We start from the raw sequence: 24,524 nt of genomic DNA on the forward strand, positions 1-24,524 counted from the left end.
AATCTGAAACTACAAAATGAACTTTTCTTATTTTTTTTTTTAAGTAGGCTCTATGTCCAGCATGGAACCCAACGTCGGGCTTGAGCTCACAACCCTGAGATCAAGACCTGAGCTGAGATCAAGGTTCTGACACTTAACCAACTGAGCCACCCAAGTGCCCTGGACTTCTCATATTCTGTACACTCATGAGAGAATGGGAGTGACAGAAGGAAAAATAATATCTTAGAATAAGAGGAAAATAGTTTTGATTTTGTGGCCCTTCTGAAGGAGTTTCAGGGACCTCCAGGGGTCCCAGGACCATACTTTGAGAACTGCTGCTCCAGCCTAATCCTTACCAACTCTGACTCTATATGCATTTTTCTAACATAAACTTCTAAAGAAACAGGACTGATTTGGCTCATTCAGCCGCCATTCAGTAAGATCCATGGTAGTTACTCAACAAATACTACTGGGTACTCCCTGTGCTCCAAGCATCATGCTAAGAACTTAGAATACAGAGGTGAGCAAAACAGAACTGGAGCCTACTCGCACGTTGCTGACAGCCTGGTGCGGCACGCAGACATTAATCAAACAATAGAAGTTTACTATAACCATATTGTAAAGTTGGTTACCACAACGTAACCATATTGCCAGGTGACAATACTGGCATCAGTGTCATGAAGGAAGCTACAAAGAGCATCAAGTCAGAGAGTTGCAAGGGATTGGTTCCTTAGTGAAGTGACTTTCAGGAGAGAAAAGGACAAGTAGTCACTTGCTGACAGGGGTTGGGGGTGATGGTGTAGGAATGTGGCTTGCTTCAGAGAAGAAATAGTATGTGAAGTGTCTTAGGGAGGGAGAAGCTTCAGGAAGCCAGCATGACTGGAAAGGGAAGGTGGAGAAGAGCACATTGCGAGAAGAGTCTGGAGAGGCAGACAGACGCCATCTGTGAGAGCACTTGCAAAACACCATCTTCTCGGGCCACTGGCTGACCTATAAAGGACTGCCTTTCAGTCAGGCGCTTGTCACTGGTCCAGTCACCAGGAACTACAGATGCAGGGTGGTAGCCCATGCCTAAGGGACCACTCAAAGGGGACTGTCCAAGTGGGGTCACGGTCTCCTCCAAAAACGGATTCCATGTCTCATTGCTTCACGGTTGCCTGATGCACACCCTTCCTCCAATTTGGAAGCCTTGAAGATCTTCTATATTTGCTGGTTCATCCATGTTTGATGTTCAGTAGGGACACTATCATAGGTGGGGCTGTCAATGGGGCAGATTCTGAGATAGAGATTAGCAGCAAGATGTTAATCAGGTAGTGCTCTTGGAAAGGAAACCACAGAAGTAGGAGTGGACAGAGGGAGAACTGACAGGCAAGGCAGACTCAACAAAGGTCTCAGCCAATCTCATGGGCTCTGAAGTCCTTCTGAATTGTCTCGAGTTACAGCAACTCCCAAGGGAGGCATGACCTAGGAAGTAAGCATGACAAGGCAAGGCTGTTTTCCTTAGTTAATGCGATCCCCAGTGTGGGCTGACGACAGAAGGCTGTCTTTGAGCATCATTGCCAGCTCCTGAGGGAGTAATCCTTCTTCCCTGAAGGAAGATTGGTGCATCAGAGCCTGCCACAATCATGAATCCACTCAACAAGAATCATGATGGTGTTTATAAGGACAGTGGTGGCCAAGAGGTCATAGGGACTGAGTTCTAGGCTGGCTTTCCATAAATCAATCTCACATAGAAACTTGTAGCTGATGGACTGGATCCACTCTGTTTTGTATCCCCACTTTATCTCACGTCTTTTCTCTCTCACCAACCCGCTCCATCCATACAGGCCTTCATTCTAGTCTCTCAATGCTCCAAGCTCAGGGCTACTTTGGGGCTTTTGCACTATTGATAGGGATTATCTTATTTGCACATTACACTAGAATACATGCCCCAGGAGTGTAGGGACCTTGTTCTTTGTGACCTCAGAGCCTGGAACACAGTAGGCATCAAAGTATTTGCTGAGAAGACCAACAAGGGGCACAAAGCAAAATGGGCGTATTGGGCTGATAGAGTTGCCATAACCAAGTATCACAGAGCAGGTGGCTTCAACAACAGATGTGTATCCTCTCACAGTTCTGCAGGCTAGAAGTCTGAAACCAGTGTCAGGAGGGTGAGTTTCTTCTGAGGACTGTTTCCTTGGTTTGCAAATGGCTGTCTTCTTCCTCTGCCTTCACATGGTTCTCTGTGCAGATGCGTGTCCAAATTTCCTCATCTTAGAAGGACACCAGTTATGCTAGATAAGGGTCCACTCAATTGATCTCATTTTGCCTTAATTACCTCCTTAAAGACCCCATTTCCAAACACAGTCACATGCTGAGGTGCTGGGGGATTAGGATTTCAATATACAAATTTGGGAGGAGGGGAGTATGTCACAGTGCAGTCCATAACAGTGGGGGACACAAAAAGGCTATGTTATGGATTTTCTCTCTTAGAAGCATAGCTATATTCCAAACAAGAGGTGACAAAACACTAGCCAGCATTTTTTGAGTCCTTACGACATACCAGGTACTGTACAGGTACTTTACAGGCATTCTCTTATTTCCCCTCACAAACACCTGTTGAAGTGGGTAGTATTACATCCAGTTTACTGACAAGAAGACAGGGGCTCAGAGATCTTAAGTACTTGCTCAAGGTCACAGAGTGGGCCAGGGGAGAAGCTGGAACTTGAATGTAGATCTCCTGACCCTAAGCCTACACAATTTACCATTTCTAGAGAATACTTGTTGCTTATCCTCACAGCCTCCTAACCGCAAGATTTAAATTGCTAACATCCTGCATCAACAGAGCTATAATCAGCTTAATTACATGGTATTTTGTGATGTTCTCTGTAAGTCACCTGTAGCCCTCCCCAAGGAGAAGGGAATCATCCGGGAAAAAAACCAGAAGCCCAGATGTTGCCCACAGTCAGGGTAGAGGAGCATCAACAAACATCTTCTTTGCTCCCAGCATTGTCAAGGCTAATGCTTTGGTTCTCTCCCTGAAACTTAAACCAAAATCAGAACTTACTTCATTCTCTGTTTCATTAGCTTGGAATAGGCCCAAGATAAGGTTAAAAATCAAAGAGTCTGAGAAAACTGCAACCAATTACCCTGAAAAATATGCTAAGCCTGAACAGATTTATTCAACGTTGCTTAGTGGGTGGCTTCACAGCATGGAGGCCAAGATTTATCATCTGCTTGGCTTTGCCTTTGATTATTCATTGACTGGGATGGCTTTCTTACCATAAGCTGATACAGTCTCCCGTCTCAGAAAAAGGGGGGGAAATACATAACACCACACTGGCTGATTCATTTCAAACAGAATGTTTTTTAAGAGAGACAGACCTGTGGTACTAATGAATATTCCCTGTTTTTCCTTTTGAATTCACAGCAGGAGATAAATGAAAATTTTAGCAATGGGTGGAGGGGTGCTGGTAGAATGTTCTACTGATTCCATTGGGTGTATATCCAAACAAACATTATAACTGCATGTCATAAGCCACACACTGTGCTAGATATTGTCCCAAATGATCTCCTTTTGCTTTTGCATAAAACCTCACAGGTAGCTGTTGTCATCCTCATTGTATAGATGAGGAAACTGAGTCTTTAGAACTGCATTGTCCAGGTGTGCCTTGGTGGCTCAGTAGGTTAAGCGTCCAACTTTGGCTCAGGTCATGATCTCGCAGTTCACGGGTTTGAGCCCCCCGTCCGGTTCAGTGCTGATAGCTCAGAGCCTGGATCCGGCTTTGGATTCTGTGTGTGTGTGTCTCTCTCTCTGCCCTTCCCCTGCTTGTGCTCTGTCTCTCTCTTTCTCTCAAAAATAAATAAATATTAAAAAAAAAAACTGCATTGTCCAATATGGTAGTCACTAGCCACGGATGGCTATTGAAGTTTTAAAAGTCAGTTCTTTATTTACAACAGCCACATTTTAAGTGCTCAACAGCCATATGTGGCTAGTGGCTACCACATGGCATGGCACAGATATAGAACATTTTCATCATCACAGAAAGTTTTACTGGACACACTCCTCTAGGATCTACAGGCAAAGAGACTTGATATTTGCTTAAGCAAAGACAAGATTCCAATCTAGTCCTCTCTGCTCCAAGTCCAGGTTCTTCCCACTATTGCAAACACCCATGCCATCTGTGATCTTCCTTCGCAGTAGGGGAACGATCAGCGACCCAGGGGCAGCAACACTGACCCCGATTTCTTTGGTAATCCCATGAACTAAAAACTTTTTTCTGCCCTAAAGGGTGTGTTGGGAAATGCTAAGAAATGGCCAGCAGATGGTGTGTGTGTCCCATGTCTCATAACGTGCACCATCTCAAGGCCCTGCTAAAAAAGGTGTTTGCAAAAGCCAAAAACTTGTTTGTTTGGATAAAGGACTTGAATAGATATTTCACCAAAGACAGATATATAAATTGCCAATAAGCTTATGAAAAAAATATTCAATGTCATTAATCTTTGGGGAAATGCAAATCAAAACCACAATGAGATACCACTTCATAGTCATTAGAATGGCTATAGAAAAAAGGAAGATGGAAGGGAGGAGAGGAGAGTGGAGAGAAGAGGAGAGGAGAGGAGAGGAGGAGAGGGGAGGGGAGGGAAGGGGGGAGGAGAGGAAAGGAAAGGAAAGGAGGAAGGAAAAAAAGAAAAAGAGGAAGGAAGGGAAGGAAATACTTCTGCTTGTTAGCAGAAAGTAACAAGTGTTGGTGAGGAAGTGAAGAAATTGGAATCCTTGCACATTGTTCAAAGAAATGTAAAATAACACAGCCGCTGTGGAAAACAGTGTGGCAGTTCCTCAAGAAATTAAACAGGAATTGCCATAAGATACAGCAATTCCAGGTGTAGGGATGTACCCAAAGGAATTGAAAGCAGGGAGTTGGAGAGCTAACTGCACACCAATGTCCATAGCCATATTACTCACAATAGCCAAAAGGTCGAAACAACCCAAATGTCAATCGATGGATGAACAGATAAACAAAATGTGATACATCCATACTGTGAAATATTTTTTGGCCTTTAAAAGGGATCGAAGTCTGATACATGCTATATGTGGATAAATCTTGAAAACATGCTAAGTGAAATAAACCCGGAAAAATAGGATTAATATTACATGACTGGACTTACAGGAGGTACCCAGAGCAGTCAAATGAATAGACAGAAAACAGAATGTCAGTTATCAGGTACTATAGGGAAAGGATAGAGAAGAGTTAATGTTTAATGGGTACAACAGTTTCAATTTGGGAAGATGAAAAAGTCTTGTAGATGAATAGTAGTGTTGGTTATGCAACTGTGTGAATGGACTTAATGCCACTGAGTTGTATACCTAGAAACGGTTAAAATAGTAAATTTTATGTTATGCGTATCTTTCACAATACAATTTTTTAAAAATTACAACAAGTTGGGGGTGCCTGGGTGGCTCAGTCAGATAAGCGGCCGACTTCAGCTCAGTTATGGTCTCACAGTTCGTGGGTTCAAGCCCCACGTCGGGCTCGGTGCTGACAGCTGAGAGCCTGGAGCCTGCTGTGGATTCTGTGTCTCCTTCTCTCTCTGCCCCTCCCCCTCTCATGCTCTCTGTCCATCTCTGAAAAATAAACATTTAAAAAATAATTATAAAAAATAAAACAAGGATAGGGCACCTGCGTGGCTCAGTTGGTTAAGTGTCTGACTCTTGGTTTCAGCTCAGGTCATGATCTCACGGGTTCCTGAGACATGGTCTCCATCCTCTCAGTGGGGAGCTTGCTTGGGATTCTCTCTCTGTCCCTCCCCACTCTCTCAAAATAGGTAAATAAACTTAAAAAAATAATAAAATAAATAATAAATAGGATAAATAAGTAGTAAATAGGATAAAAATCTTTCTTCTTGCAGTTTTCTAGTTGGGGTTTGGTTGCTAGGTAGGGAGAATCCTGCACGGTACAGAAAAAAAGGGAAGGGCCACAACCTCAGTGCCATGCCTGGCTTTTCCCACGTTACGCACAAAGAAAGATGATCCAGACATTAGTCTAGCATCCTTACATCATGTCTTTGATGGCCAAGTGCAACTTCACTTGCAAAGATACCTTCTTTTCCCAAGATGTGGGCCTTCCAGGAGCTCAGAAAATATGTGGGACAACAGATGTCCATTGCCCATCTCCAGAAATGCTGCTGTGAAGTGAGACACGGCCTTTAAGAATTATTCTGTCTACCCCCTCCCATGATTAATAGGCATGAGAGTTAACTGCTCCCCACTCAGGCCTACCTGTTTGTGATATTTTCCTCTCCATTCCCTTTGCCAAGATCCAGTCCAAAATTCATGTGTTCTGGGGTGTTGCCACAAAGCTGGTGATGCAGCTCCTGTGAGGTGTAGTGTAGGACATGGGGGGAATGGGTGGCCAGAGAGGTTCCACCTAGGGTCCCACTTTCTATCACAAAAAACAGAGGGCTGTCTCTCAGAAAGTTGTTCTTGTCCATCCTCCTTGTCTGAGTTCTTGAAAGTTTCCACATAGCAAAGCACCTGCAAAGGATTTTGATCACGGTGGTCCTAGACTTGTAGGAACCAAGTGGTTCCCCAGCTCATATCTGTCTCCACAGATCCCAGAGCGAGGCCACAGGAAGTGGGGGAGCTTACTTTCCAGAATCACCATGGTGACCAGACCTGAGCCCTCCAAAGCTTGTCCCACTTATGGGCCACCTGTCAGTGTGTCATCCTTCATGGTGATGAACAGGTGGAGCATAAGCAGTGTGGCGATGATGGCAAAGGCAAAGTAGTCCATGCCAAACACAAAGGGCAAGCTCACTTCATAGTTGGAAGGCCCATCAATGATGGTGAGGAAAAGTTGAAAAGTGCTGAAGAGTGCCATGGGATAGTCGTGGAATTGCCCCCCAGACTTGTTAGGTCCTCTGTCTGGAAAATGACATAGAATGCGGAGGCAAATCCCAGAAAAAACTAACCCATCAGCTGACAGAAAGGCATTAGGTCTTCAAAAATCATCAGCCAGGGGCACCTGGGTGGCTCAGTCTGTAGAGCATGTGACTCTTGATCTCCAGGTTATGAGTTTGACCCCCACACTGAGTTAGAGATTACTTAAAAAAAAAAAAAATAAAGGGTTGCCTGAGTGGCTCAGTCGGATGAGTATCCAACTCTTGATTTCAACTCAGGTCATGATCTCACAGTTGGTGGGATTTGAGCCCCCTGTTGGGCTCTGCACTGAAAGCGCAGAGCCTGCTTGGGATTCTCTCTCTGTCTCTCTCTACCCCTCCCCTGTGCACTCTCTCTCTTTCTCTCTAGAAATAAGTAAATGAACATTTAAAAAAGAAAAATGATATGCTTGAGAAGAATGTTTGAGTCACTTCTGTTGTTTTTAATTAAATAAATAATATAAATGAATGAATGAATGAGTAAATAAATAAATAAATAAAATGAGTGCCTGGGTGGCTCAGTCAGTTAAGCATCCAACTTTGGCTCCGATCATGGTCTTACAGTTCATGAGTTCGAGCCCTGTTTCAGGCTTTCTGCTGTCAGCATGGAGCCTGCTTCGGATCCTCTGTCCCCTTCTTTCTCTGCACCTACCCCACTCATGTTCTCTCTCTCTCTCTCTCTCTCTCTCTCTCTCTGTCAAAAATAAACGAACATTAAAAAAAATAAAAACAAAAACAAAAATCATCTTCTGGATCATGATATTGAAAGCACAGAGGATTCCAGATGGAATGCTCAAGTGAAGTACGTAACACCACACAAGCCCAGCATCAGGGTGACGGACATGGGTGCCGCCACCTCCCCATCCATGTGGGACAGCTGCATCCCCATGTTCACTGGTACTATGTAGGCATCAGTGATGATAAGGACATGGAATGGCCCCCAGAGGACAGTCTGTCTAAAATAGCAATAGGCACCAACCCTGAAGACACTCAGGGTCTCTGGGAGCAGGTTGATGACAACCTTGTTATTGGTCACCAACTCCCCCATGAGCCAGATTTTGTCCTGGTGAGTCACATAGGCCTCCTGGAGTGGTCTCTGTTGGAAAATGTTGTTATCTCAGGAATCTGTGCAGTTGCCAATTCAGAACTTGAGGGGGCAGTAGACATAGCGGATCATATAGAGCAGGTACAAGGCACCCAGAACATAAAACAACCACTGACCATATTTCTTCCACTTGAAGCTCTCTAGTTGCTTCACTGGGGTCCGTTCTAGGATCTGGTGAGTCACCTGCTTCTTGGGGGAGACCATGAGCTCTAGAAAGGATGTGTCCTCTCCCCAGGAGTTGGTCTCTGTGAGATCATAGAGAGTGGAGGTCAGCAGCTCATATGTCCACTGGATACGCTTTTACTTCTACATCAGGTGCTAGAACATCACAATGTGGCCCTCCACTCTTGCTGGCTTGAAGGGGGTGAGACCCCCGTGAGTGGGCATGAGGTCCAAGGACTGCAGGAGGTCCCAGCTCCCATCATAGGACAGGAGCAGGTTATGTATCTGGCAGGCAAAGATTTTGTTGGGCTGGAGGATGAGAATGTGCAAGATGATGTTTCCCAGGGAGTCCTGGGCCTGTATGCTGGCTCCGGGCTCGATGAGCAACCTCACAAAAGACAGAAGATACTCTCAAAGTAGATGAGGTTTGCAGGGGCCCTGGTGGAAAGCTGTGCCTGTAGCTCTTACAGAGATGCCAGTCCCATGGGCAGGCAAGGCTCACACCAAGTTCATGTTCTGGTTCACGATGGTTATGTGCAGAGCAGTCCAACCTACAGATGGCTCACACATGGGGAGCTCTGTGACCATCTCCGGGCAGTCTCTGCCAGCACCGTGGCATTGCCGCAGAGGGCTGCTATAGGCAGCACCATCTCCCCCAGGCCTCCTCTTCATCCAAAGTCACAGGTTCATCCCAGTGAAAGTTTCTTCGGGAAACACAGGTGATTTTCCTTGGCTGCCTGAAGCAGTGGAGACTCTTGAACCCTCTTTTGTTGCAGCATACAGGCTTTGTCCAGATGCTGATCCCAGCCCTGCTCCCTGACCAGCCAGGAGGCCAGAAGTCTGGGGTTGGATCCAGAACTGCCTTCTGCCTTTGGCAGAAGGGGCCCCCATGCCTTCTCCTTTCAGGCACTGGCAGGTTACGAAAGTTCGGTACAAGTAACGGGTCTAGGACTCAGCAGCAGCTGAGGAGGAGGCAGGGTCTGGGGTTGGGACTGAGTGTGAGTATATCTTTCACGTGACTTGTGTATGCAGCTTGTAGTTTGTGGCTGTGGGGTGTGTGTGTGTGTTTGTGTGTGTGTACGTGTGTGTGTGTGACCAAACACTTGTTTTGTTGCAAAACATAGCCAAGAGATACCATTGGCATTGTGCACTCTTTATCTTACTCTCTCTCCCCTCCCTGCTCTCTTTATGTTCTTCTTATCACTCAGAAACTGCAGTAAAGATGTTTACAAACTGGAAAATACAGCCAGCCACTTTCCAATGTCAGTTCCCTTGGCTTTAAATATATCCATTTGTGGACAGACCCATCCCTGAAACTGTATTTATCTATCTGTCTGCTTGATATCACACTTGAACACCAAAGAGGCATTTCAAAATGAATGTGACCAAAACAGGATTCTCACTTCCCTGACCCCTCTGCCTCCCAAACATGTTCTTTGCCCGTCTTCCCTATTTCTATAAATAACACCATCATTCACATGGTTATTGAGGCCCAAACCCTAGGCATTGGTCCTTTAGTGATCCCTTTCTCTCTCTCTCTCTCTCTCTCTCTCTCTCTCTCTCTCTCTCTCTCTCTCTCTCACACACACACACACACACACACACACGTGCATGAGCACATGCACACCACATCACTCCATCTGCAAAGCCTAGTGGTTCTACCTCAGAAAGGAATCTCAAACCTACTTACTTCTCCCCATTTCCACAGCACCTCCCTCATCTAAGCTGTCGTCTTCTTTGGCCTGGGTAGCCGCAATGGCTTTTAAGTGGTCTCTGTGCTTTGACCTTTGTCCTTCTCTAAAACCAAATCAGAACAAGTCACTCTGTTTAGAATAAAACCGACTCCTACAGTTCTTGTAGGCCTACAAGAAGACCCTACAAGGTCTGGCCCCTGCTTGCTTGTACGATCTCACCTCTTAGGACTCTCCTGGTTGGTCACTTATCTGTTGTTCCTCGTGTGGCTCCTCAAGTACCCTAAGCCCATTCCTACCTCAGGACCTTTGCATGATCTCTGGTCTTGATTCAGGGGTCCTCACCACAGAGAGACCTTCCCTGATGACTCTATCTAAAGTGGCCTTCTTGTTCCAGTCTTTAAACCATCACACTATTTCTATCCTCCAGAACATGCACCCCAGGGGTACCTGCATGGCTCAGTCAGTTGGGGGTCCAACTCTTGATCTTGGCTCGGGTCTTGATATCAGGCTTGTGATTTCAAGCCCTGCAGTGGATGTGAAGCTTACTTAAGAGAAGAAGAAGAAGAAGAAGAAGAAGAAGAAGAAGAAGATCATGCACCCCAATTTTAAATGATACAGATGCTGTTTCCTTACTTGTTCCTTGGCTTGGTGTTGGTCTCCCACACTAGACTCTAAGCTCTTCTTCCCCACTGGAATTTGAACTCAAATCAAACCAACTCCAGAGTTCCAGTGCATTTCAAAAGAGAAGGAAAAATGCATCCATAAGAACTCATCTATATGAAAGCATATTATTTTCCTTTAAAATTGCCCTCATGTCTTCCTATCTTCAAAACCCCTTTGGCACTCTTGCTCTAGATTTTTTTTCAGAGCCAAGCTACTCAAACACTTGATCACAACATTGTTCTAAATGGGCTGTGATACAGTTCGTGGGTTTGAGCCCCACATCGGGCTCCACCCTGGCAGCCTGCTTGGGATTCTCTCTCTCTGCCTCTCTCTCTGCCCCTCCCCTGTTTGCTCTGTCTCTCTCTCAAAATAAATAAACTTAAAAATTTTTTAAATGGGCTGTGATACAATAAGCGGAAAAGAACACATTTTAGAACAGTGTCAATTTAATCCCTTTTTTATTAAAAAATTTTAAAGTTTATTTATTTTGAGAGAGAGAGAGCACACAAACTAGTGGGAGAGGGGCAAAGAGAGAGGGAAAGATAATCCCAAGTAGGCTCCTTGCAATCAGCACAGACATGGGGCTCGCACTCACGAACCATGAGATCACAACCTGAGCTGAAATCAAGAGTCGGATCCTTAACCTACGGAGCCACCCAGACGCCCTTAATCTCTTTCCTCTGAATTGAAGGCATTCATAAAAATATTTCTGACTCTCCATGAACATACCCACTTCACACACACATACACCTTATATGGATGTATTTTAAGTCTGGAAGGAGAATCACTAAATTGTTAACAGTGTTCGCTATAAGGAGAGGGGAACGTTCAAAACCCACTATTACTCCTCTAACAGTTGCCTCAGGGAAGAGAAATTCCCAAACCGAGTGAGAGGGAGGAGCAAGGCTAATTTTCAACTGGAACGTACCAGTGTGGGCACTGGTCACAGCCAGCCTTCACTTTTATTGGACTGTGCTCGTGCCACACCATCTTTTCTTTTTTTTTTAATATAATTTATTGGCAAGTTAGCTAACATACAGTGCACACAGTGTGCTCTTGGCTTCGGGGAAAGGGAAACCTTCTTGCACTGTTGGTGGGAATGCAAACTGGTGCAGCCACTCTGGAAAACAATGTGGAAGTTCCTCAAAAAATTAAAAATAGAACTACCCTATGACTAACAATAGCACTAATTTATCCAAAGGATACATGCCATTTTTAAATGTTTTCACTGATATCCAGAGGAGGTTTTGCTTTGTTGTACAACACACTTATATATAATTTAAATTCAGTACTATGCACATGCATTGATTCAATCCTCTTACCTCAAGCTCACATCACGTACTTGACAAAATTCAGCTCAACCCAATACTGAGCATCTACTGGGAGCCATGTACTAAGTGCTGTGGAGAGGCAAAGATGGATAAAACACAATCTCTGCCCCAAGCCTCACGGTCCGTGACCGAAAATCTCATCACCCGGTTTGATCACTGACCTTGACCTCAAAAATTTAGTCTGACAACCTGTTGGATCTTTTCAAAAAACAAAACCTTTTTCAACAAGCAAAACCCTAGAAAATTCTCAAGGAGGGGAGGAAAAAGAAAATCCTGCCTTGCCTCTGAAAATAATTCCAAGAGAAGAATACCCAAAGTCTTTGGAGAAAACGTAGCCAATAAAATAAGTCCTTAGTTCCCAAAAAGGTTTGAACAGGACTATCATTTATCTGGTGTATAAATTCTGGCACCAAAAACATGCATACACACACACACACACACACACACACAACTCAGCCAAACAAACAAAAAACCCTCATTCCATTTCCTGAAAACTGGAGTTTTTAGTTCTATCACAACCCCTTTTTATTAAAACAAATGTTTCTGGGGGATGCCTGGATGGCTCAGTTGATTAAACGTCTGGCTTCTGCTTTCAGCTCAGGTAGTGAGATCAAGCCCCAAATTGGGGCTTAAGATTCTTTCTCTGTCCCTGTGCCCTTTCCCCCCACTAGAACTCTCTCTCTCTCTCTCTCTTTCTCTCAAATAAAAAATTAAAAAAAATATTTCTGTAACATTGCCTTTGCTATCCTGAACTGAAATTCTACCCACAAAACATTTCTAAAAATCAGTATATTGCTCTAAATGTCATATAAGGAAGAAATAAAAGATATGATTTAAAGTACAATGTGCATTTCAATATAAGAGTGCTCGGATGATTCAAGAAGACAGTGACAAGTCAAATGTTTGCACCTACTTTTAATGAATACGTGTGCATTTCAGAAGAGTGAGACAATACTCAACAGAGAGTTGGCCATTTTGCTTTATATGTGCTATTTCCAAATAAGGGCTGAATTGACATACATAAAATTTCCACAAATGAGACAGCTATTAGTAAGGACTGATGCAGTTGTGTGGCTCTAGTGATTCAGGTCCTGAGTGTGGTACTGCCGTTAATGACGTCATTCTCCAAAATGGCGGACAACTCTTAGTAAAGTGATAGAAGGTTGCTTTCATGTATACAGTAGTAGCATTCCTCAGAATGCTTGGTGACTATTAAAACCATACTGGGGCCACCTGGGTGGCTTATCCGGTTGAGCCTCCAACTTTGGCCAGGTCATGATCTCAGGGTTTGTGAGTTTGAGTCCTACGTTGGGCTCTGTGCTGAGAGCTCAGAGCCTGGAGCTTACTTTGCTTGTTTGTTTGTTTGTTTTTAAATTTTTTAATGTTTATTTATTTTTGACAGAGAGAGAGAGAGAGACAGAGCATGAGTGGGGGAGGGGCAGAGAGAAAGGGAGACAGAATCTGAAACAGGCTCCAGGCTCCCAGCTGTCAGCACAGGGCCCTATGCGGGGCTGGAACTCACAGACTGTGACGTCATGACCTGAGCCGAAGTCGGAGGCTCAACCGACTGAGCCACCCAAGCGCCCCGGAGCTTACTTTGGATTCTGTGTCTCCCTCTCTCTCTCTGGCCTTCCCCACTTATACTCTGTCTGTCTCTATCTCTCAAAAATAAATAAACATTTTAGAAACTTTAAAAAATAAAGCAAATTTTAAAGATACTGGTATTTGTGTTTATATGGAAAAAATAGGGAGGATCTATGTTAACATAATGAAAAATAAGTTCTCACCTGTGTATATGTCCAGCAGAACGTTTCAAATCCTGAAGGGACACACTTCCACTCTTTGTGCCACAGGCCTGTCTCTCACTGGTTCCCAAAGCCAGCGGGACATGGGACCCCTCCATCTTCACCCCCACACCCCTACACCCCTTATGTAAACCAAAAGCACCTTCACAAGGAAACATCCCCTGAGGATGGTGCCCCCCTTTGAGAAGGACTTCCTTGAAGTCACAGCTCTTAGGAGAACCTCTGGTCTTTCAGTCATTTTGGGGGTTTTACTGCAATGCAGGATGCTATCACCCAGCTGGGAATCCAAGAGGTAGCAGCAGAAGAAATGATATTAGCTCCAGAAAAGAAAAAACCTGCCCTTTTGAGTGATGGTCTAAACCTCAGGCAGTTGGTGAAACTCCAGCTCCAAAGAGCACACAAGACTGGGGAAACACATCGTGACAGGAAGAAACTAGGCCAACAGATGACAGGGACAGGCTCTGCAAGACATGATGGGGCATGTAAGAACAGGAAAGTGAGCTCGCTGTAGCCACAGAGAAACTTGGGGCTGTAGAGCAGGATTCCACCCACAGGACAAGGCCCCTGTTGTTGAAGAATCACATTGTGTAAGGACTTCTTTAGAAATTCAGAGACAGAGTGGTAAGAATAGAGGGTATTTGCTAAGAATGTGAGCTTTAGGGGACACCTGGGTGGCTCAGCCAGTTAAGCGTCTGACTCTTGATTCTGGCTCAGGTCCTGATCTCATGGTTTGTGGGTTCGAGCCCTGCGTTGGGCTCTGCACTGGCGACATGGAGCCTGCTTGGGATTCTCTTTTTCCCTCTTTCTCTGCCCCTCTCCCACTAGCACAGGTGTGCTTTCTGTCTCTCAGAAAAAAGAAAAATGTGTGTCTTAAGATTAGGCACACTCAAATGCCAGCCCCTCCACTGATAAGTGTGACCTTGGGGCGGTTATATGATCTCCCTTTGATTCAGTTTCCTCATCTATGAAATGGGCACTAATGATAGCCCTATCGCATGGGGTTGTTCGGGGGTGAGAGGAGATCATAGGTAAGGTGCTTAGCATGCTGCCTGGGGGGCCTGTGAGCTGCTCAAGAGCGAGATTATCTAGTTCTGTTCCCTTTTATCCCTGGGAGTACTTGGCGCTAAGCAGGCACAGATCAACCCTATTTGCATGAACTGACCGGGAAATCCCTGTAAAAGGTACCATTCTCACTATCAAGAATGATATAGAGAAAAGGAACCAGATACTGGAGCCCGGGTAGGAAGCGGGTACTTGGTTTGTACTGGGACGCAAGATCGCAGGCAGTATCCGTCACAAGAAGAGGAAATCACCCTTGTAACTGAACCAAGGCTCCTGAAACTACAGGTCTCAGTGCCTGGGGGCTGTTGAGATCCTCCGAAAAAGCCATGCAGGCCCACCATGGGGGCACTGAACAGCCGCTGGGCACCACGGTGCACAGGGAGGAGGCCTCCACCAGACCCAGGGGAGCACTCTGCTGGCCCGCAGACCTGTGGCCCCATAACAGGAAGGGCGGACCTGTCTTCTCCCCTCTAGGAACTGGACATAGCAAAACTCACCGGGAGTCGTGCACAGCAAGAGGAAAGTAGGCCAGCCCTGGCTCCTTCCCCCTTACCGGCTCCATATCACGTCACTCTTCCCTTTGTGTTCTGAGCTCCAGCCGCACTGGCCATTTCCTTGTTTCTCGAAAATGCTAAGCTTCCCCACCCACATCCCCACCGCCCACTCTTTGCCTGGCTGATTTCTGCTCACCCTTCAGGTCTCAGTTCAAACATCACTTCCTCAGACAGGCTGTCCCTGAACCCCCAGAATAGGTGTGGGGCCCTCCCACCTAGTCTCATCCTTATCAGTTTCTAGCCTTTTGTGTCTTCACATCTCATGCAATTGCAATTATTATTGGTATAGGAATCTGCCCCGTGTTCATCTCTCCCACTAGGGTGGACACTCCTGAGGGCAGACATGACTTCGAGTCTCTTAACCCATGTCCTTTGATATGTAGCCCAGTGCCTGGTACAGGGTTAGCCTTCAGTAGATGTCAGTTGGAGAAGAAATTGGATGGGAAGGGGGAACGAACTGCAAAACTCAGAGTGGGGTTACTGGGTTTGTCCTAAAAGATAATCAGATCAGAGACTAACTCAACTCTTAAGAAAACCAGGCCACCGACATTCCTGATTGAATATTCATTTTGCAGCAATTTCTCACCCTATTTCAAGACCTAGCTCCCAGTGAAGATTTATGTCATCCTCTCCTCTCAGACGCAAATGGCTGTGGGAACAAATACTTTGATTTATTTCCCTCTCCTCCCTGCTGTCCAGCAAGATGCCATGAGCAATGTCAGGTGTCCCATCCCTTTGATCTTGCTGGTGAGAAAATGCATTCGCTACAAAGTCCCAGGCAGAAACGAAGGCTGAAAAACAGATTCCTCTCTAGCTAGGTGCATCCTCCACTATCCCACCACCACACAAACAAACCCTTGCCAAGCATTTTAAAATCTGCCAAGTGAGACACCTGGGCACCATTTTCTGGCTCATGGGCAAGAAATCACAGTTTATTTCTAGATTTCTTCATTGCTTTTTTTTTTTTTCCTCCTGCATCATCACTTTGGGAAGTTCAGGTCCTTTTAGGTGCTTACAGGGTGCAGGCAGAGAACAGTTGGCCCTAAAAGTCCAGCTCTTGTTAAAGGCACAGAAATGGCAATTTCCCAGCATTTGGCTTCTGATATCTAATTATCGTCTCCAATCACTGAACTCTCCTGTTTAATCCTCCCAACAGCTCTGTGGAACAGGTACTATTATTGTATCCATTTTACAGATGACAAAAACTGAGGCAAGTTGAGGTAACTTCCTAGACCCACATGACCAGCCAGAGGTGACAGTACCTGTCAAACCCAGGTCTCTGCCTCTGTGGCCTGGTCTCTTAAGTGCCACACTTTGTTGCAAGAATAATTGCTACTTATAGAGTACTTTGATGGTCAAATTGGTTAATTAATGGAATAGCAGTAGCAACAATACCAATGAGAATAATCATAGCTAAGTGTTCGATGACTGTTACCTGCTATTGTTATTGTTGTTATGTTATGATCCCTGATTTTAAAATATCATCTTAAAGTGAGGGAGAGGCCATCCCTCTGAAGACACTTCTCTACTCTTTGGCCTCTGCCTGGGGTCTGGTCACAGAGGCAGGTGTGTGTGTGTGTGTGTGTGTGTGTGACTGAGCCATCTGACTGTTGAGGTGGCCGTGACCCAATTGTTCAGTTCCCCCTGGGTCAAGGGGGCACCATCACATGGGCCCCAGAAACACCCAAGTGGGATTTGAGATGCACCCATGAAGGTGACAAACCCCAGCTTCTATTACCAGTTCCTAGAACTAGGCTGTTTCCCCACGTACCGTCCTGTTATGATTCATATGCAGTGAGAGCTGAATGACAAGTTCAAGTCTTTCTTTTTTTAAATATGCTGACCTGAAGAGACCTGGGAAAATGGATGGGGCATTTTTCATAGCAGAAGACTCCTTTAGAAAACCTGGAGTGATTTCAAAGAGAAATAATTTATATACATACATATCTCAAAACCAGTGTATAATGGCAAACATAATCCTTTCTTTCATGATTTTTAAAATATGTCAATTCTCTATTGTAAAGAAGATGCCTATCTAGGCGGAAGCTCAGTCAGGAATGGGAATGCTAGGATCAGCGGCTCACGCACAGGGGAGGCAATTCATGAATGCAGGGAGCTCTGGGTGTGGGACCATTCAGACCTGGCTTCAAATCTTGGCTCCACTACTTAATAAGTAGTTATTAATAATAAGTAGCTCTAAAACTTGAGGCAAGTTTTTTGTAATTTCTCTACACTAAATAGGATAGTCATATCCATATCTACCTGGTAGACTTCTGATGGGAGAGTTAAAAAAAAAATCCAGTCCTTCAAGTGAACAGAGGAAGTACGATTTAGCAGTGAAGGCCCTTAAGTCTGCAACCAGACCTGAGATAAAATCCAAGTTCAACCACCTCATTGTGACCTTGGATGGGTGGCTCAGGCGTAGCTTCCTTGAGCTTCATCCATGGGAAAGCCACCTCCCTCCAAGAGGTGGAGTGAGAATTATGTGTGATGTAGTGCTTAACTCAGTGCTGGTACTTTAGGAGGGTCTCCAAAAAAGGTAGGGCCACCAATTAGGCATGGGCAGGTCCAGACCCTGGGCTTGTTTATGATCTGGCCAGAGGCTTGAAGTGAACTTCCCAGGCAGGATTGGGCTGCATTTGAGGGCAGGCTGCGAGATCCAACATGGAAGAGGGCAGGCTGCGAGGTCCAACATGGAAGAAGGAATAGCATGTTGGTGGGCACTTGTCTGCTCTACCCTGCGACCCTCCTAAGACCTGCTTCTCCATTTCTCCACACCACGAATTGGATTCTCATGTTTGGACACTTAGGATATTTATCAGTGTGTCTATCAGCAAAGGCTGAGGGAAGGGCTGAATTCTAAATTGATGCCAATATTCTTTATGGAGATGAGGTTAAAAAATTTGGTGGCCTGAGAGTCCTAAGACATTTTGCTTTGACCCTAGAATAATGGAGAGTTGCTTCAAAGACAATTTGGCGTCATTCCTTGTCTAGGTAAATTTAGCCCTGGATATAGTTGCAGATTAGTACACCTGCTCTTTTTTCCTTGTCACAAAGTGGGCACTCTTCCTAGTTTTCACAAAGGGATCTTCGGTTGACGTCAGAAAGGGATTCAGCAATTAGCCAATTGGATCATGGAAATCCTATTTGTACCAGGGCTGATTGATGTTGAACCTCTTCTTCTTTTGCCTTCCCCAAAGGACTTTAAAAAAAAATAATTCTCACATTCCACTCTGTAACTGTACTTGATGGATAAACAGGCAGTGTAGTAAAGTAATACTTGGGAGTCTGATGTATATCTAATGCCACATTTCTTATCTGTGAAACAAGACAGGAAAACCTACCTCATAAGTTTAATGTGAAGATTCAGAACAGTTATCCCTTTCACCTCCTCCCACTGACCTCTCCCTTCCTGGAGCCTGGGCCACCAGGCACTGTTAGTTTTCTACTCAGCTATGATTCCATACTCCTATCTCAGAAACAAGATCCCAGTTTGGTTCACTCTCCTTTAAGTGGCCATGTTATTTATTTGGGGGGACAGGAAGAACTGGTCCCTTCGGCAATCCTAGGGAGTGAATCTTGCTTCGTTTAAGCCAGTCCTGGCAATCTTGATCTCCTGTCCAGCAGGTAGTTTAGACAAGAGTGCAGGATACAGTTCGGCCAATGAAACGGGAAAGTCTGCCCAGGAGCCTCCGGAAAGGTTTTTGTTGTTTTAAAAGAGGGATACAGGGGTGCCTGGGTGGCTCAGTTGGTTTGAGCGTCTGACTTCGGCTCCGGTCATGATCTCGCGGTCCTTGGGTTCGAGCCCCGCGCCGGGCTCTGTGCTGACAGCTCAGAGCCTGGAGACTGTTTCAAACTCTGTGTCTCCCTCTTTCTCTGACCCTCCCCTGTTCATGTTCTCTCTCTGTCTCAAAAATAAATAAATGTTAAAAAAAATTTTTTAATAAAAAAATAAAAGAGGGTTACGCGACAGGTATGTTTCCCTTTCTATCTCTGAGTGTTGTCATCTGTCTGAATGAAGGCAGCCATCTTCAGACCATGAGGAGAGCCATCCTACAAGGTTCAGGCAAAAAACTGAGAATGGCAGGGCAGAAAACAAAATTCATTTACTTTTTTGATCAGTGAATGAATTAAGCCAGCAACTCCCTGATATTTGGGCTCCTTGCTGTATAAAACAATAAATATCTTCATTGTTTTACCCATTTGTGAACCGTTACTAATGGTCAAAGGTGTCCTCCATGGTGGTTATCAGGAGGACTGTTTGCAATTATTTGCATTCTCTGTCTCTAGGCACATGATACCTTTGACAAAATGTATAAATATTTGGCTTGCTTTGGTCAATGAAACATGAGTGGAAGTGCTGTGTGTCACTTCTAGTTGAAGGCTAGTATGTGCCATATGATTTTCCACACTCTCTTGACATGCTTGGGCCATCAACGAAATATAGACGAAGCCTCTACCAATGCGGGTTCCCCAGTGACTGATAAGCAAAGACTCCTGCAGCCAACATTACACATGTAGCATGAGCAAGAAAGAGACTTGATTGTGTTAAGCCAATGAGGTTTGGAGGGTGCTTGTTGCTGAAACACAGTCTAGATTTTCCTGACTGCTACAAACTGATACATTCAAATAAAAGAATCTGGCAGGGAAGGTGATAGGAGGTAAAGAGATCCACCAACAGAAGGTTAATCTTTGTGCTTTGAAAAGTCTGATTCGTTTCTAGATAATTCATTCTAAGACCAGACTATTATACAAAATTCTTATCCCCTGGCCATGTTGCCTTTAAGAATCGGGCTCCATCCCTCGGGAATACTAGACAGAGAAGCCACACTAGGGAGTAAATGAAAGAAAAGGCTAGACCCTGGGTGGAAGCATGGGACCATGACACTGAATGATGCAGGGAGCTTGGGTAATGGAGATAAGAAGAAGAAAGGTTTGGGGAGGTCCTATTGGGCTCCTAGAGTGTTGAGACCCAAGGTTTACTCAAGTGGTTGGACATGGATTGACTAGAGGAGAGAAATTACCCCTAAATTCCTCTGTCCTTGCTTAGAATTAGCCACTCAAACCCAAAGCAAACTCTTCTAGTTACAATGTATGAAGTTTGGCTGAGAGTAAGTCGATCACTAATAAATGATGTATTAGTTTGCTAGGGCTGCTATAACAAAATGTTACAGACTGAGCAGCTTAAATAACACAATTTTTATCTTCTCAGAGTCCTAGAAGAAGTTCAAGATCAATGAAGGGAGACGTTCAAGATCAATGTGCCAGCAGGAGTGGTTTCTTCTGAGGCCTCTCTTTTTGGCTTGTGGTTGGCCACCTTCTCTCTGTGGGTGACATGGTCTCCCCTCTGTGTTTAGCTGTGTCCAGTCTCCTCTTCTTATAAGGACATCAGTCATTTTGGATTACAGCCCACTCATATGACCTCATTTTATCTTAATCAGTTCTTGAATGGTTCTATCTCCAAACACAGTCACATCCTGAGTTACTAGGGATTGGACTTCACCATATGAATCCAAGGCTGGGAGGAGGGACACAATTCAGTGCATAAGAGACCATAACATCTTTCCTTTTCACAATAAGAGTAATAGTGCAAAGATCATATACGTAAGGTGCCTGGCACTCAGTCATTCCAGTGAAAGGTAATTATTAATACTGTTGGGTTGTTTGACTCTCTACAGGGCTGTGTGCCTTCTGGTGGCTCTAAGGGAGAATCTGTATTCTTGCTTACAGAGGCCATCCACATTCCTTGGTTCATGACACCTTTCCTTATTTATTTATTTATTTAGTTAGTTAGTTAGTTAGAGAGACAGCATGTGCACATGAGTGGGGCAGGGGCAGAGAGAGGGAGAGAGAGAGAGAGAGAGAGAGAGAGAGAGAGAGAGAGATTGAGAATCTTAAGCAGGCTCCACTCTCAGCACAGAGCCTGACACATAGCTTCATCCCACGATCCTGGGATCATGACCTGAGCCGAAATCAATAAGCAGATGCTCATTTGGCTGAGCCACCCAGGCATCCCACCTTGCCATCCAGCAAATGCATTTCCCCGACCTATACCTCTGTCATGACATCTCTTTCTCTGACCCTGTCTCCCCTGTGTCTGTCTTTCACATATAAGGACCCTCGCAACTACAGTGAGATAACCCAGAATAAACTCCCATGTCAGTGCCAACTGACTAGCAACCTTAATTCCATCTGCAACCTTAAAACCTCTTTGCCATGTAACTTAACATATTCCAGGTTCTAAGGAGGGGATGTGGATATGGCTGGGGCTCTTTGTTTTGCCTACTGTATTACCTCTCAGAATTGTGAAGGCCAAGTGAAATCATATATGCAAAGTGTTTAAGACTGTGTTTGGCACAATGAATAATCAATAAACAATGTTCTTTGCTTCTTAAGATTTCATTCCATGCAAAAAAAATAATAATTCATTCCATGCAATTATTCATTGAAGGTCAATATAATTTGGGAAAATATGGACTGGTGCAAATGAGTTACTTTAAAATTCAGGCAGAATTTGTTTTGGTGTAGTTATGTCCAGGATCATAGCATCTTCAAGCAAAAAAAAAAAAAAAAAAAAAAAAAAAAAAAGGATGCAATAAATCATCGGAGTCAACTCTCTAATTTTACTAAAGAGCCCACTGAGGCCTGAAGGTGCCTATAAGTGGCAGAATAAAGACTAAAAGCTAAATTTTTGGTATGACACAATAGTTTAATGTGTAATCAGGAGGCTATATATTTTTTTTAATTTAAGTTTATTTTATTTGAGAGAAAGAGAGAGAGAGAGGGAGCAGGGGAGAGGAAGAGAAAGGGCGAGAGAAAATCCCAAGCAGGCTCCACACTGTCAGCACAGAGCCCAATGCGGGTCTTGAACTCATGAACCATGAGATCATGACCTGAACTGAAACCAAGAGTCAGACACTTAACCAGACACCACAGGAGGCAATATTTTAACAGTTATTTTTACTACAATTCCTCTTCCTAATCCAGGAACACTATAACCTGGATAGTGGGCCAGATCTGTCAGCAAAATCATAATTTCTTGCATTTAAATAGCATTATTCTCCTAGTGAAGTTAAAAAACCTTACACCGTGGCACTTCCTCTAGAAATAAGAGGCCTGGTTAATCATGGATAGTGACCTTATTTTTTTGCCCTGATCAGTGGTATTTCCTTTGGGTTCTACTCTCCAACTCATTCCATGATAAACCACTCAGTCCATTGTCTCCAACCTCCTCTTCTGGGTGGCCAAATGACCCAGGCTTGGCGAGGCAGAGGCCTCCCTGGGATTTTTACAAGAGCCATTGGAGATCTCTGTCTTTCGGAGCGCCACCTTGGGGCCACCAGCAGCCATCTCATTTGTTACATAAAGAAAGAAGCATAATGAAATTGTCTGAAAGCCAAACACCCAAAGACGCGTTTTCATAAGGTTCATAAAAATAAACCTCTTTATTTTTTTGCTTAAACTAGTTTCACCTGAATATCTGCAACTTGTGTTTGAAAGAGTCCTCATTTTTTACATTTTTAATTGAAGTATAGTTGACATATGATGTTATATTAGTTTCAGGTGTACAACTTAGTGATTTGACAATTGCATATACTACAAAATGCTCACCACAAGAAGTGTATTTATCATCTGTCATCATACAAATTACTACAGTGTTATTGACTATATTCCCTATGCTGTACTTTTCATACCCGTGACTTATTTATCTTATAACTAGAAGTTTGTATTTCTTAATCTCGTTACCCTATTTTGCCTATACCCCCCCTCACTAACACAACTGTTATCAATGTAAAGCCTTTTTTTTAAATTTAATCTCTAATGGAAAATGACTTATAAATTGGAAAGTTTCAGTTCTTAGTAAGTGACTTATGAAACAATACCAAAAGGATTTAGAGAACCATTCATTTTTAAAACTTTAAGTGTGGCAATCCTTGGAAAATTAAAGAAATCTATTTTGGGGCATCTGGATAGTTCAGCTGGGTGAGCATCTGATTTCAGCTCAAGTCTTGATCTTATGGTTCATGAGTTCGAGCCCCGCATAGGGCTCGCTGCTGACAGTGTGGAGCCCACTTGGGATCCTCTGTCCCCTTCTCTCTCTGCCCCTCCCCCACTCATGCTCTCTCAAAAATAAATAAACATTAAAACAAAGAAACAAATATGTTAATTAACTTGGATTTAGATTTTTTTAAAGTGGAAAAAAAAATAAGTTACAAGGCACAAAAAGGAAAGACAGAAAGAAAGAAAGAAAGAAAGAAATTTTGATGTGACTAAAGTCTCCTAAATTGTATAAGCTAGGAATATGAGTGTACATTCAGTTATTCTAAAAATACTTACTGTGTACTTACTATATGCCAGGTACCACTAAGAGCAGGAAAACAATCAAGGTTCATTTTCCTTCTTTTTACATAAGTAATTTATGTTTATAGTGGCAATTTGGAAAATACAGGCACGAAGAAAGTAAACTAAAATTATGTAAAATTCAATCATCCAGAAATTATTACTACTATTTTAATGTACACTGACCCAGACTTTTTTCTCCACACAGGTAATAATAACTATTATTTATCGAGTGCCTCATCCATGCTAAGCATTAGGCTCAATGCCTTATGTGGATCATTATTTCCTTGATTCCCACAATAATTCAATGGAGCAGTGACTTTCATTATCCCGACTTTATAGTTTGGTAAACCGAGACACCACAAAGTTAAGGCACTTGTACAGGATCACACGGCTAGTAAACAGTAGTGTGGAGTTGAATGAAATAGTCTTACTATTTTAATACAAAAAAAATACCATCATACTTTTTCATATCTTGCTTTCTTTGCTCAAAAGCATATCTTAAAGATGTTTCCACGCAATAAATCTACCACTGCATTTTGAAACACTGAACTTCAAATCGCTCAACCAAATGCTAATGTGGACTGCAGGCTCATTCTAACTTTCCCACAACTGTGGTGCTCATAGTCCAGGAGAGGCTTGGTGATTTCCATGAGCCTCATTTGCCAACCAGAAATACACAGGACTTCGTAATCTGCCACTCACCTCTCCCTACACTGTGAGATCTATCTTCTAACCACCCTGAACTGCTGGCCTTCTCCTGATAAGGCGTGACCTTTCACATGGCTGCATCTTTAACCAAAGTGCTTCTGTTCTTCTTCTGCCAGCGATTCCCAATCCTTAAATGTCACCCATCCCATTTGCTGATCCCTGGCCTGGTGCTTTATCACCTGGGCCAGCCACTTGGGACA

The 24,524-nt window shown here is 43.9% G+C and overlaps 2 pseudogenes; both read right to left on the reverse strand.

Annotated features, from left to right (window-relative positions):
* Positions 1-6,234: 6,234 nt before the first annotated feature.
* On the reverse strand, positions 6,235-7,032 carry LOC131508591 (transient receptor potential cation channel subfamily V member 5-like; annotated as a pseudogene).
* Positions 7,033-8,034: 1,002 nt separating this feature from the next.
* Positions 8,035-24,524, reverse strand: part of LOC131508592 (transient receptor potential cation channel subfamily V member 5-like) — a 28,733-nt pseudogene continuing 12,243 nt past the window's right edge.

The sequence above is a fragment of the Neofelis nebulosa genome, chromosome 4 (genome assembly GCF_028018385.1).
Source record: "Neofelis nebulosa isolate mNeoNeb1 chromosome 4, mNeoNeb1.pri, whole genome shotgun sequence".
Lineage (NCBI taxonomy): Eukaryota > Metazoa > Chordata > Mammalia > Carnivora > Felidae > Neofelis > Neofelis nebulosa.